Below are 13,493 nucleotides of genomic sequence, written 5' to 3'. Positions count from 1 at the left end.
GTTTGGATTATAGTAGCATTTCCCGAACTCGGTCCTCCATTTTGGTTTTTGCCCTAACACTACACAGCTGATCTCAAACCTAAACCTCCTGCACCCCTGCTCTCTGCCCCTACTCATTTGGGCTGCTCAGTAATTGAAGGTGGATTAATGTCATCTGCTGGCTCATAAAAATACTGCTGCCGTAATTCATTTCATTACCACTCTTACATTCGGTTTGTGTGAGCATTTGTTTATTTGCTTTCTGGAGCCACACACCCATCCACACCCTTCTCCCCCTCACCTGAGAGATTAATATCTCCTCCAGCTCATGGCTTCAGCCAATCAGACAATAGCTATGCAGTCTCTCCAGGTACTGATTGGCTAGCCAGCCTGACCCACGCTTTACACGGGAGTAAATATTGCCTGCACCTCAACGGTGTTATTCCAGTCTGTAAATGTGGGTGGACATATGTGCATGGGATGAGTGACTACAAAGTAAGTTGTCGCTGTTGTTATCTTTGCAGTATGTAGAGTAGCAGTATTCTATGTAATTCTCATTCCTGTTATGTTACTACTGATATTGTCTGCAATGATGTGTCCTTGCTCTTGTGTGTTTCTGTGCAATAGCCTACTATTTGTATAATATACAGTCCTTGCTATTATTCTTACTGCACTATTGCCATGCTAGTCATTAATCTGGTATTGCTATGTAATACATGGTTGTTAGGTCAATATTAGATACAGTCCTTGTTGTTCAATCCCATATCCCATTATATCGTACTTTGTTGCCAGTGTATTTATCTCCTGTATATTAACTCTCTGTTTCTGTCCATTACAGAAACATACCCATGTACATCCCAATGCTCATATTCTCCTGTGTTTGAATAAAGTTCCTGTGTGTATTAACTCTTGGGCTGCTTTATTCCCCTCTAACCGGGGCTGGTGTCAGTGAGTCACAAACCAGTAAAATACATAGAGCCAGAGGCGCTCTCTTTCATCTTCTCAGTATCTATTTGCAGATCCAAAGGCATCAGGCAGGAGGTCCTCTGTTGTCCTGGTCAAATTAATTGTGGTAGAAAATTACCATGAGGTTCTGCTTCATAATCTAGCTTTATTGTGGCCATGGAACCTTTGGACCAGCATAGCGCCCACCAAAATTCTAATGACACCATACAAGAGCTTTTATACCTAATCCCTATTTTCAGCGTCGTACACTTTTGTAATTACTATGGGAGCAGCTAGCACATTTTGGATACTGAAGTTGAAAATAGGTCTAAACATATGACTGAGTTTCCAGACCAAGGGCACAAATGAGCGAGATTTACTACAAAAAAATACCAGATATACCACATTATTGAAATTAGGACAGGGATTGGTGTGTTTCACTTGGTTTTACTGAGCCAAAACCAACTGTAAAATGGGCTTTATGCTTCAAGTTACCCTTTGAAATGTTGAATTTAGCAAAGTTTAGGATGAGGGGGAGAAAGTCTTTGTTGTCTGGCAGCGTGGGATTGGTGCCAACAGCAAAGCAACATACCCTAATGTATCCTGGAGAGGAAGAGAGGGAGCATGTGGCAGTGGAGGGATCGTTCAAATTATGTTCAAGGCACGCAGTATTCTAACACACAGGTAACAATTAAATAGCCTGATGTGGACACCAATTGAGAGGCAAACTATTTGAAAGTGACTAGGAGTCAGCTATAGGTAATACCACACAACAGGAGAAAGAGACACACCTTGAGAGCATCATGCCAAACAGGAAGTGTAAAGAATGTTCAAAGCAGCTAATACAAAAGACAGTAAAAACAGTATCATAAAATAATTTACAAAACATCCATAAAAGCATTCATATCTGATCAATACCCTCTAGGGCCTCTACACATTAGTGACAAGTGCTAACCAGAAGAGTATTGTCCTCAATAAAGTGCCTGTGAGAGGAGTGTTTTTCCCCAAGGAGAGGATGTTTTGAAGGTGCCCCCTGGGGGTCGGCAGTAGGAAAATGGGGCGAAGTACTTGCTGGCGAACATGAAGACGTTGCTCGGTTTTTGTAGTAACAGGAACTGCAAGAAGTCGCCCATGATGACGCAGGTACGAGTTCTGCTCCGCCTTCAACTTCGTAACACACGTCAGGTCATGTTGGAAACTTAGGGTTTGTGGTTTAAGAGTAAAAGTAAGGGGCTAGAGTGAGAGTAGGTGACAATGGTTAGGGTTTAGGAAAAGACTAATACTTTCTGTCCAGGAACTTGGAGTTCATATGCATGTCCTCCTCCCACACCAGACAAATATGTTTCTAGCACAAGAGGGTATTACTATAAAACATAGGAAGTGGAATAATAATGTATAACTTTCTTAAAAATTGTTCATCCGTCATCTGTCCTGAGCACTAACCTTTGATGATCTTCATCAGATGACACACCTAGGACATTATGTTATACAATGCATGCATGTTTTGTTCAATCAAGTTCATATTTATATCAAAAAACAGCTTTTTACATTAGCATGTGACGTTCAGAACTAGCATACCCCCCCAAACTTCCGGTGAATTTACAAAAAAGGTATTAAATTACTCACGATAAACGTTCACAAAAAGCATAATAATTATTTTAAGAATTATAGATACAGAACTCCTCTATGCACTCGATATGTCTGATTTGAAAATAGCTTTTCGGTGAAAGCACATTTTGCAATATTCTGAGTAGATAGCCCGGCATCACAGGGCTAGCTATTTAGACACCCAGCAAGTTTAGCACTCACCAAAGTCAGATTTACTATAAGAAAAATGTTATTACGTTTGGTGTTCTTCGTCAGAATGCACTCCCAGGACTTCTACTTCAATAACAAATGTTGGTTTGGTCCCAAATAATCCATAGTTATATCCAAATATCCTGTTTTGTTCGTGCATTCAAGACACTATCCGAATGGTAAAGAAGGGTGACGAGCACGACGCATTTCGTAACAAAAAAATTCTAAATATTCCATTACCGTACTTCGAAGCATGTCAACCGCTGTTTAAAATCAATTTTTATGCAATTTTTCTCGTAAAAAAGCGATAATATTCCGACCGGGAATCTGTGTTTAGGTTAAAAGACGAAAGAAAATAAAAGCATGGGGTCGACTCGTGCACGCGCCTCAGCCCATTGTCCTCTGATAGAGCACTTGCCAAAAGCGCTAATGTGTTTCAGCCTGGGGCTGGAATTACATCATTCAGCTTTTTCCCGCCTTCTGAGAGCCTATGGGAGCCGTAGGAAGTGTCACGTTACAGTAAAGGTCCTCAGTCTTCAATAAACAGAGTCAAGAAGCTCAAGGAATGGTCAGACAGGCCACTTCCTGTAAGGAATCTTCTCAGGTTTTTGCCTGCCATATGAGTTCTGTTATACTCACAGACACCATTCAAACAGTTTTAGAAACTTTAAGGTGTTTTCTATCCAAAGCCAATAATTATATGCATATTCTAGTTACTGGGCAGGAGTAGTAACCAGATTAAATCGGGTACGTTTTTTATCCGGCCGTGCAAATACTGCCCCCTATCCCCAACAGGTTAAAGTTAGTGAGGGAGATATGAGTGTCCAGCTTCAGTGATTTTTGCAATTCGTTCCAGTCATTGGCAGCAGAGAACTGGAAGGAAAGGCAGCCAAAGGGGGAATAGGCTTTGGGGGTGACCAGTGAAATATACCTGCTGGAGCACGTGCTACTATGGTGACCAGTGAGCTGAGATAAGGCGGGGCATTACCTAGCAAAGATTTATAGATGACCTGGAGCAAGTGGGTTTGGCGACGAATATGAAGCGAGGGCCAGTCAACGAGAGCATGCAGGTTGCAGTGGTGGGTAGTATATGGGGCTTTGGTGACAAAACGGATGGCACTGTGATAGACTGCATCCAATTTGCTGAGTAGAGTGTTGGAGGCTATTTTGTAAATGACATCGCCAAAGTCAAAGGATCGGTAGGATAGTCAGTTTTATGAGGGGATGTTTGGCAGCATGAGTGAAGGATGCTTTGTTGCGAAACAGGAAGCAAATCCTACATTTAATTTTGGATTGGAGATGCTTAATGTGAGTCTGGAAGGAGAGTTTACAGTCTAACCAGACACCTAGGTATTTGTAATTGTCCACATATTCTAAGTCAGAACCGTCCAGAGTAGTGATGCTGGACGGGCAGGCAGGTGCGGGGGTATCCAGGTGGAAGGCATGGCCAGCCGTAGAAAAATGCTTATTGAAATTATCGTGGATTTATCGGTGGTGACAGTGTTTCCTAGCCTCAGTGCAGTGGGCAGCTGGGAGGAGGTGCTCTTATTCTCCATGGACTTTACAGTATCCTAGAACTTTTTGGAGTTTGTGCTACAGGATACAAATTTCTGTTTGAAAAAGCTAGCCTTTGCTTTCCTAACTGCCTGTGTATAATTGGTTCCTAACTTCCCTGAAAAGTTGCATATCGCGAGGGCTATTCGATGCTAATGCAGTACGCCACAGGATGTTTTTGTGCTGGTCAAGGGCAGTCAAGTCTGGAGTGAACCAAGGGCTATATCTGTTCCTGGTTCTAAATGTTTTGAATGGGGCATGCTAATTTAAGATGGTGAGGAAAGCTCTTTTAAAGAATAACCAGGCATCCTCTACTGACGGAATGAGGTCAATATCCTTCCAGGATACCCGGGCAAGGTCGATTAGAAAGGCCTGCTCGCTGAAGTGTTTTAGGGAGCGTTTGACAGTGATGAGGGGTGAGTGTTTGCCAGTGATGAGGGGTGGTCGTTTGACCGCATACCCATTACGGACGCAGGCAATGAGGCAGTGATTGCTGAGATCCTGGTTGAAGACAGCAGAGGTGTATTTAGAGGGGAAGGTTGGTCAGGACGATATCTATGAGTGTGCCCGTGTTTACAGATTTGGGGTTGTACCTGGTAGTAGGTTCATTGATAATTTGTGTGAGATTGAGGGCATCAAGCTTAGATTGTAGGATGGCCGGGGTGTTAAGCATGTCCCAGCTTAGGTCACCTAACAGTACGAGCTCTGAAGAAAGATGGGGGGCAATCAATTCACATAGTGTCCAGGGCACAGCTGGGGGTAGAAGGTGGTCTATAACAAGCGGCAACGGTGAGAGACCTGTTTCTGGAAAGGTGGATTTTTAGAAGTAGAAGCTCGAACTGTTTGGGCACAGACCTGGATAGTATGACAGAACTCTGCAGGCTAACTCCGCCCCCTTTGGCAGTTCTATCTTGTCGGAAAATGTTATAGTTAGGGATGGAAATTTCAGGATTTTTGGTGGCCTTCCTAAGCCAGGATTCAGACACGGCTAGGACATCATGGTTAGGCCTAACACATCTTATAAAGATTCAAGATGCAATACTAATATGCATTACCAAATAAAATTGTTAAGAATTTTGTCCCTTATAAACAGTACACACATATGCTGAAATACTATGGGTGTTGTTGTGCATAAACACATTATTTTGTTTTTGATATGCATAAGGCTACCATCTAGGTGAACGTTATATTGGAATGGAATATGCATGGGGCCTCGACTGAAGTATATTATGTGATAAACTTGCATTACAAATACAAACAGATAAAGCTATTTTACTTAGTTAGCTCTTGCAAACACTGATGCAACTTTTCCCCATGAGTTTGTAAGAAGAGCTCCCTGGCAAAACCATATAAAGTCTATTTGCTCCATGGCAACTAGCTAATCAACCCGGGCATATACTGTTTTGTGTTTATTTCAAAGAACATATAATCCATTTCCTTATGTAATTCGACGCCAGTCAAAGACAGGCGGGAATGACAGTTGGAGATTGGATTGAGATCATTGCTTTGCTGATGCTGATGAGTGATCCACATGGGCCCTCACTGGCAGATAGTTTGAATTTGATAAGTAAAGAAGGTAAGAATCATAATCAACTGAATTATTAAATTATCGTACCCCAAGGTGAAATAATAATATCAGTTTCAGGGCTATATTTTCCAACAATACAGCTAGCTAGCTACCAGGGGCCGGATTCAACAAAACCTTAAGAAATGTCTTCTTAACTGCCATTTTTTCCTTAACTATAAATGTATGAAGAAAGTTAAGCAAAGTTGCCATTCCTCAATAAAGTTATTGAAAATGTTCTTAATTTTTTTCATATGTTTCTTCCTAATAAAAAAGTTAACAAGAAATGCGATTCTTGAAGATAATGTTTTAGGATTTCTTCTTGGAAATGTACTTAACTTTAGGACTATGGAACACCGTTTGGGTCTTTGCGTGTCTAAAAAGATACACATCAAACAACCCTATTTGACGTGTCAAATAAACATTTAATTTGACGCGTCAAATAACACAATTCTATTATAGAATGTTTTGTGTTCCGAATTTGCACGTGCAAGCCAAGCGCCACCATTACGATCACAGTCAAAGCTGTACAATACTGCGTTGGTAATAAGGCATTATTTGTTCGACCGAATCGGAAAACGTCTGTGTGAGCATTTTAAATTAGATTAGGATCAAACAAGCAAGATCAAAAATGTTTGCAAATATCTTTGATACAGATGTTATTAGAAACTTCTGGGGTAGCTAGCTAGCTTTAGCTTGGTACCTAGTTAGCGCCAATCCAACCAGCCTGAAAACAATGACCAGTAGAAACTGCAGTCATTTTCAATATTCTTAGCAATGATTTTGGAATCCATGTGAGTAAGTACTTAACCCTGTTGCCCAAAACTAATGTTATAAGCAGCCAGCTGGCTTCATCTGGCTGCTATGACTTGACGGAACTGGGTTACACTTAGCTAGCAAACTATAGCTACTGAAACAGATTATTTTGTTTTGCTATGTCTTTGGGGAAGAATATTGTTTGTGTCTATCAGCTAAGTTAAATAAAGGTTTTAAAAAATATACTACAACAAGCACGTCACCAATGTCAATGCCACATAAGATATTTACTGTGCTTAGGAAATATATTTACAAAGTGCCTGAGAAAACTATGAATTCCTAAGAACATTGAGGAATTGCACTCTTATGAACTACTTATTTTTTTCCTTAAGAAACTTCTTACAAAAAAAAGTAAGTAACGTTTTGTGAATCCGGACCCAGCACTTATAATCTCTAACTTCTGTCCATATGACCCAATAATTTTTATCTGCTTGCTAAATTAACTGAATTTAGATAAAGCAATGATTGTAGTTATCATTATATCATGAGTGATTGATGGGTTTTTTATTGTTATTTATATCAATTGGTCAAAGCAGGCACGTTACAATTGAAAACGCAAATTCTCTTGAAAACAAACATATTGAAATTACTATTCACAGAATGGACATGAAAGCCTAAGAAGAATTGTCCTCCAAAGAGACAAAGGTTTCCCACAAAGAAGGTGCAGGATATATCTCCAGAATTCAGCCGCTTCAGAGTGCAACTGGTCCTTGTTTGGGAACACACACACCAAAGCACGCAACAGGCTGACCAATACAAGGGTTGAAAAATTGGTGGCTATCCGGGCACATTTGAGGCTTTTTGAGCCTCAAATGTGCAATCCTCAACAAGGTTGGAAAGTGACAGTGAAGATGAGGCCTCAGAGTCTGATGTTCAATAGGTGGACATTGAGGAGGTCCAGGGAGAAGACATGGAAGCCTGAGAGGAAAACAACCAAAGCTTTAGTTTCTATAATTTTACAGATGTATGCTGAAAATGTTTTTTGGGGAGATGTGATGGATCATTGGGGAACATTCAATATTCCCTTTCTTTTGTTGTTCAGTGAAATCATCCCATGTGAAGAGTCAACTCATTTAATTTAAGTTAAATTCGTAACTAAACTGTTTTTATATTTCAATTGGAAGGATTTAATCCTTTGCAATTATGTCTACTTATAATAAGGTAAAAGGTGTATATTTCTGTCTCCATATGATATGGTAAATATATCCAATGCAAAAAAACATCTACATTTAAATGGTATTAATATTAATTTGCATATATTTACATTAATTCCTACAGAAAGATTCCACAAAATGTGCAACCCTATACGGGACTATAAAAAGGCAGAAGTCTTCACGCTTTTTGATGCATTTCAGAACTGCAGTTTCCTCTGCTTGGAGCAACAGTGAAGTGGGCAGGGCAGTACAGATTTCTTCTCTGAACATCAGACAGGACGGCATTGTCTCCCTCAATCCGTGCAATGGCTACTGCTACAGGTTTCAGGAGTTTTAGGCTGCTTACAACTCTCTCCCAAAATACATAATCCAGGAGGATCCTCTTGATGGGGCTGTCCATATCGGCAGACTGTGATATGGCCATTTCTTGGAGAGACTCCTTCACTTCCAGGAGACTGTCAAACATGATGACAACACCAGCCCAACGAGTGTTGCTGGGCAGCTTAAATGTGGTGCTCTTATTCTTTTCACTTTGCTTGGTGAGGTAGATTGCTGCTATAACTTGATGACCCTTCACATACCTAACCATTTTATTGTCTCTCTTGTAGAGTGTATCCCTTGTTTTAGGTGCCAGGATGTCCTTGAGGAGCAGATTCAATGCATGAGCAGCACAGCCAATGGGTGTGATGTGAGGGTAGGACTCCTCCACTTTAGGCCAAGCAGCCTTCATGCTCGCAGCATTGTCTGTCACCAGTGCAAATACCTTCTGTGGTCCAAGGTTATTGATGACTTCCTTCAGCTCATCTGCAATGTAGAGACCGGTGTGTGTGTTGTCCCTTGTGTCTGTGCTCTTGTAGAATACTGGTTGAGGTGTAGAGATGATGTAGTTAATTATTCCTTGCCCATGAACATTCAACCACCCATCAGAGATGATTGCAATAGAGTCTGCTTTCTCTATGATTTGCTTGAACTCTGTATCCAGCAATTGAGTAGATAAAGCATGTCTGGTTGGAGGGGTATATGCTGGGCGAAGAACATTCAGAAATCTCTTCCAATACACATTGCCTGTGAGCATCAGATGTGAACCAGTTGCATACACAGCTCGAGCAAGACATTTATCAGCATTTCTCTGACTACGTTCCTCCATTGAGTCAAAAAAACTTCAGATTCCAGGAAGACCATGAGCTGTTGCTATCGATAAGGTGTCTGATTCATCATTTTCACCTCAAATAGAAGTAGAAGGACTTTTGTCAGAGGTTGCTTGTTGTGAGCGCTGAGGGAACTTTACGCACTTGGCCAGATGATTCTGCATCCTTGTTGCATTCTTTACATATGATTTGGCACAGTATTTGCAAATGTATACAGCTTTCCCTTCTACATTAGCTGCAGTGAAATGTCTCCACACATCAGATAGTGCCATTGGCATTTTCCTGTAAAGATTAGAAACAATATGTGTAAAAAAAATAAAAAATAAAAAAATTACATAGAGATACATAGTTAAGCAGTTAGATTAAACAACTAATTTGTAAGATAAATGTTTTAAAATGAAACATGTATGGAAACAGGTGAATTAACACTCCTAAGCAGGCTCAAGCAAGCTAAAATCCACATGGTAGCAAAAACTAACTAGCAGAAAGTGTTAAGTTAGAAATGATTTAAAACACACGTTGCTGTAGGCTGCTATTTACTAGTAAACAAAAAAAAACATGTATGTCATATAAAATATATTCACCCCACCCAGTACTGTAATCAAAACATATCAGAAAGCATGTAGTCCTTGGCTCAGACAGTGTAGTAGCGTGGGCTCAATAGCATCTCATTAGTGTGCAAGATCTTGAGAATCAGCTGTACATGTGATGGAAGAGTGCACTACACATGTGATGGAAGAATGCACTGTGCAATCAGAGGGTTGCAATTCCATTGAATTGGGGATAGTTTAACCAAAATACGCCACAAGACCTAGAATTGTCTTTTTTGTATTCCACAAAAAAGGTTCACTGTTATAAGCTAACTTTTTTTGATGAATTTAAGCAAAATTCCCCAAATTCCTGGACTTAACTTCCCATGTAAAATTTCTGGAAAAATTCCCGAAATGTACCGGAAAGTTTCTGACCCTTTGCAACCCTATTCCCGTACCCCTTCAAACATTCAACCTCCAGCTGCGTACCCCCTCTAGCACCAGGGTCAGCACACTCTCAGCGCACTTTAGTATGTTGTAAAAGCGTTACATGGTCACTGCCCATATCATTGCATAGTGAAGAAAATACACGACAGTTCTTAACCATTTTCACTGTAGTGTCCAAAATGTCTTTCAAGCTGTCAGGCATTCCCTCAGCAGCAAAAGCTTCTTGTGGATACTGCAGTGTACCCAAGTGGCGTCGGGAGCAACTGCTTGCATGCGCGTTACCACTCCACTATGTCTCCCTGTCATGGCTTTTGCGCCATCAGTACAGACACCAACACATCTTGACCACCAAAGTCCATTTGATGTCTCAAAGCTGTCCAGTACTTTAAAAATATCCTCTAATGTGGTCCTGGTTTCCAGTGCTTTGCAGAAGAGGATATCTTCCTTAATTGACACCCCATAAACATAACTGACATATACCAGGAGCTGTGCCAGGCCCACCACGTCTGTTGACTCATCCAGGTGGAACGCATAGAATTCACTGGCTTGTATGTAAAGCAGTAATTGTTTCAAAACATATCCAGCCATGTCACTGATGCATCGTGAAACAATGTTGTTTGATGAAGACATTGTCTGTATAGTCTTTTTGGGCCTTTTCCCCCAGCATTGTCTTAGCAGAAAGAATTAAGTCCTCTACAATCGTATGGGGCCTGCCTGTCCTAGCCACTCGCTAGCTCACTATATAAGACACTTCTAGCCCCTTCTTATTAATGGTATCTGTTGCTTTTATACATGTCTTACCACTCAAAATTCATCTCAATTCTCATTCAAAAAACTCCTGTGGCTTATTTTTCAAATTGACATGTTTTGTTTCTAAATGTCTGTGCAAGAGTGAAGGTTTCATCAAGTTGTGAGATAGTACTTTTGCACATATAACACACTGTAGCTGAGGAAAGGCACTACTCCCTATATAAGTGCACGCACCAGCCCTCACTGGATGGAACACACCAGTCCCAGTGGGACAGCACGCACCAGCCCTCACTGGATCGAACGCACCAGTCCCAATAGGACAGACAAGCCCTCACTGGATGGAACGCACCAGCTCCAGTCTGACGGCACGCACCAGCCGCATGGCAGCCATGTGATGGTTGCAGGGACGAGGTCGAACAAATGTTCCGTGACAAGGGAAGGATGGAGGAAGTCATTCTGAGAATAGGTAATTAATATCATGTCACCTATCAAACTTAAATGTTGGGAAGTTGAATTGTAAATTATATTGAAAAACTTCTCCAACCCCATTTCTGTTGTGTTTTTGTTTACCTTTGGAAGAGTGATTGGACCTTGAACACATAATAATGAATTTACTGTATGTGCCATTGTCGCCTCTCAGACCCAGTCCAGATCCGAGAGCTGCACGCTCTCATTGACATCGTTGGAGAAACACTGTTAGCTACAGGAGAGATAGCCATCGGTGCCGTCCGGCGAGCAAGACTTGTTTCCTGACAGTGGCATGTTCCTCTCATCGTTCTGCCATCCATCAGGCATCTAGGCAAGATTGCTTGCGTCTGTTCATTTTCTTTTTGACCATTTTGTCTCAGCGGAAGAATGTGTCAATTCAGTTACCTTTGGACGCCATGGCAAGATCCCCGAAGGGAAGCTAGTCCTCGAACCGGAAGAAGCTCAGCGGAATTCCAAGTAAGTATTTTCTCAAAGCTAGGTTACTTTGTTACTTAAAAACTGCCTACAGCAAATTAGGATTGATTCTTGATGAAAAGGATTTAAGTATATTATTTGCTAATTCAGCAATGCAATCAAGTCAAATGAAGTTAAATACACTTAAAACAAACCAAAATCCCCAATGTCCTTTTAAGACGTTTGTGTTTTGCATACTGTGAGTACTTCAGTAGAATTGTCATGTGTTATTTGTCAAAATATTCATGAAATGTTTTACATACTTTATTCCAGCCTACATTTTGCGTTGTGCTACCTTGGATGGTTGGACCAGAATCGATGAAGCAAAACTGAAGGCATTCATCAACAAGTGAAGGTCCAGAGCAGGACATACAGAGTAGTGACTACTAAAATATTTTTGTTTGTGTACAATGTGCAATGTTCATATTTGCAATAAGGTTAATTTAAGAACATACTGTTAAGGGCTTACTGGTGTCACATGTAGGTTTGACTTTTTGTTCAGTACATCTGGTGGGTGACAACTGCCTACTTTCATCTCTACAATATTATTTTGGGGTTTACCTAATGTTTTAAATCAGGTACAAGAGCATATGCTGTATATTCATTTTATTTACGTTCTTACAGTTAATGGAACCCAATCTGTGTTGGGAATGAAAAGTGAGATGCATTGTTAATATAATAAGCACTGTTGAATACATTTGTTGAACTGTATCAGTTTATTCTTATTTTTAACAGGTAATCATTATTAATATGGCAAATTAATGCTAACAAATGAAATTCTCAATTGTGTCTCATATCTCATTAATCAAGCTCATGTATAGCTTCTGTAGTAATTATAAGAGAAATACATGAGACATGGAGGAGACGTTGCACATACAATGCAGAGATCTCCTTTATGGCTCATACTTAGATATTTCTGAAATGATCACCTCAGACTTTTATTAGACTAATGATCTTAGTCTCAAACTTGTGTCAGGAATGTATCATTATTTCTCCTTTAAAATAAGAGGCAAGAATGAGCTCAATGGTATACAATGATGAGACCTCCTCTGCTGATCATACTTCTCGAATACTGCTAAAACCATCATCTCAATTCAACTTCATGTGTCCTATATACACACTACCGTTCAAAAGTTTGGGGTCACTTAGAAATGTCCTTGTTTTTGAAAGCAGATTTTTTTGTCCATTAAAACAACATCAAATTGATCAGAAATGTAGTGTAGACATTGTTAATGTTGTAAATGACTATTGTATCTGTAAACGGCTGATTTTTAATGGAATATCTACATAGTCGTACAGAGTCCCATTATTAGCAAACATCACTCCTGTGTTCCAATAGCACATTGTGTTAGTTAATCATTTTAAAAGCCTAATTGATCATTAGAAACCCCTTTTGCAATTATTTTGGCACAGCTGAAAACTGTTGTTCTGATTAAAGAAGCCATAAAACTGGCCTTCTATAGACTAGTTGAGTATCTGGAGCATCAACATCTGTGGGTTCGATTACAGGCTCAAAATGGCCAGAAACAAAGACCTTTCTTCTGAAACTCGTTAAGGCTATTCCATGCGAGAAATTGCCAAGAAACTGAAGATCTCATACAATGCTGTGTACTTCTCCCTTCACAGAACAGCACAAACTGTCTTTAACCAGAATAGAAAGAGGAGTGGGAGACCCCGGTGCACAACTGAGCAAGAGGACAAGTACATTAGTGTCTAGTTTGAGAAACAGACGCCTCGCAAGTCCTCAACTGGCAGCTTCATTAAATAGTACCCTCAAAACACCAGTCTCAACATCAACAGTGAAGAGGCGACTCCGGGATGCTGGCCTTTTAGGCAGAGTTGCAAAGAAAAAGCCATATCGCAGACT

At 40.4% G+C, this 13,493-nt stretch overlaps 1 long non-coding RNA gene across 1 annotated transcript; it reads left to right on the top strand.

The window, feature by feature from the left end:
* The first annotated feature begins 401 nt into the window (after window positions 1–401).
* Window positions 402–885, top strand: LOC115199606 (uncharacterized). Its single transcript, XR_003879384.1, has 2 exons — window positions 402–474; window positions 818–885. It is a non-coding gene; the product is annotated as an uncharacterized LOC115199606 (long non-coding RNA).
* The last annotated feature ends 12,608 nt before the right edge of the window (window positions 886–13,493 follow it).

The sequence above is a fragment of the Salmo trutta genome, chromosome 9, assembly GCF_901001165.1.
Source record: "Salmo trutta chromosome 9, fSalTru1.1, whole genome shotgun sequence".
In the NCBI taxonomy this organism is placed as follows: Eukaryota; Metazoa; Chordata; class Actinopteri; order Salmoniformes; family Salmonidae; genus Salmo; species Salmo trutta.
Note: the sequence above shows the minus strand (reverse complement) of the source record. Positions and strands in the feature narration are given on the sequence as shown.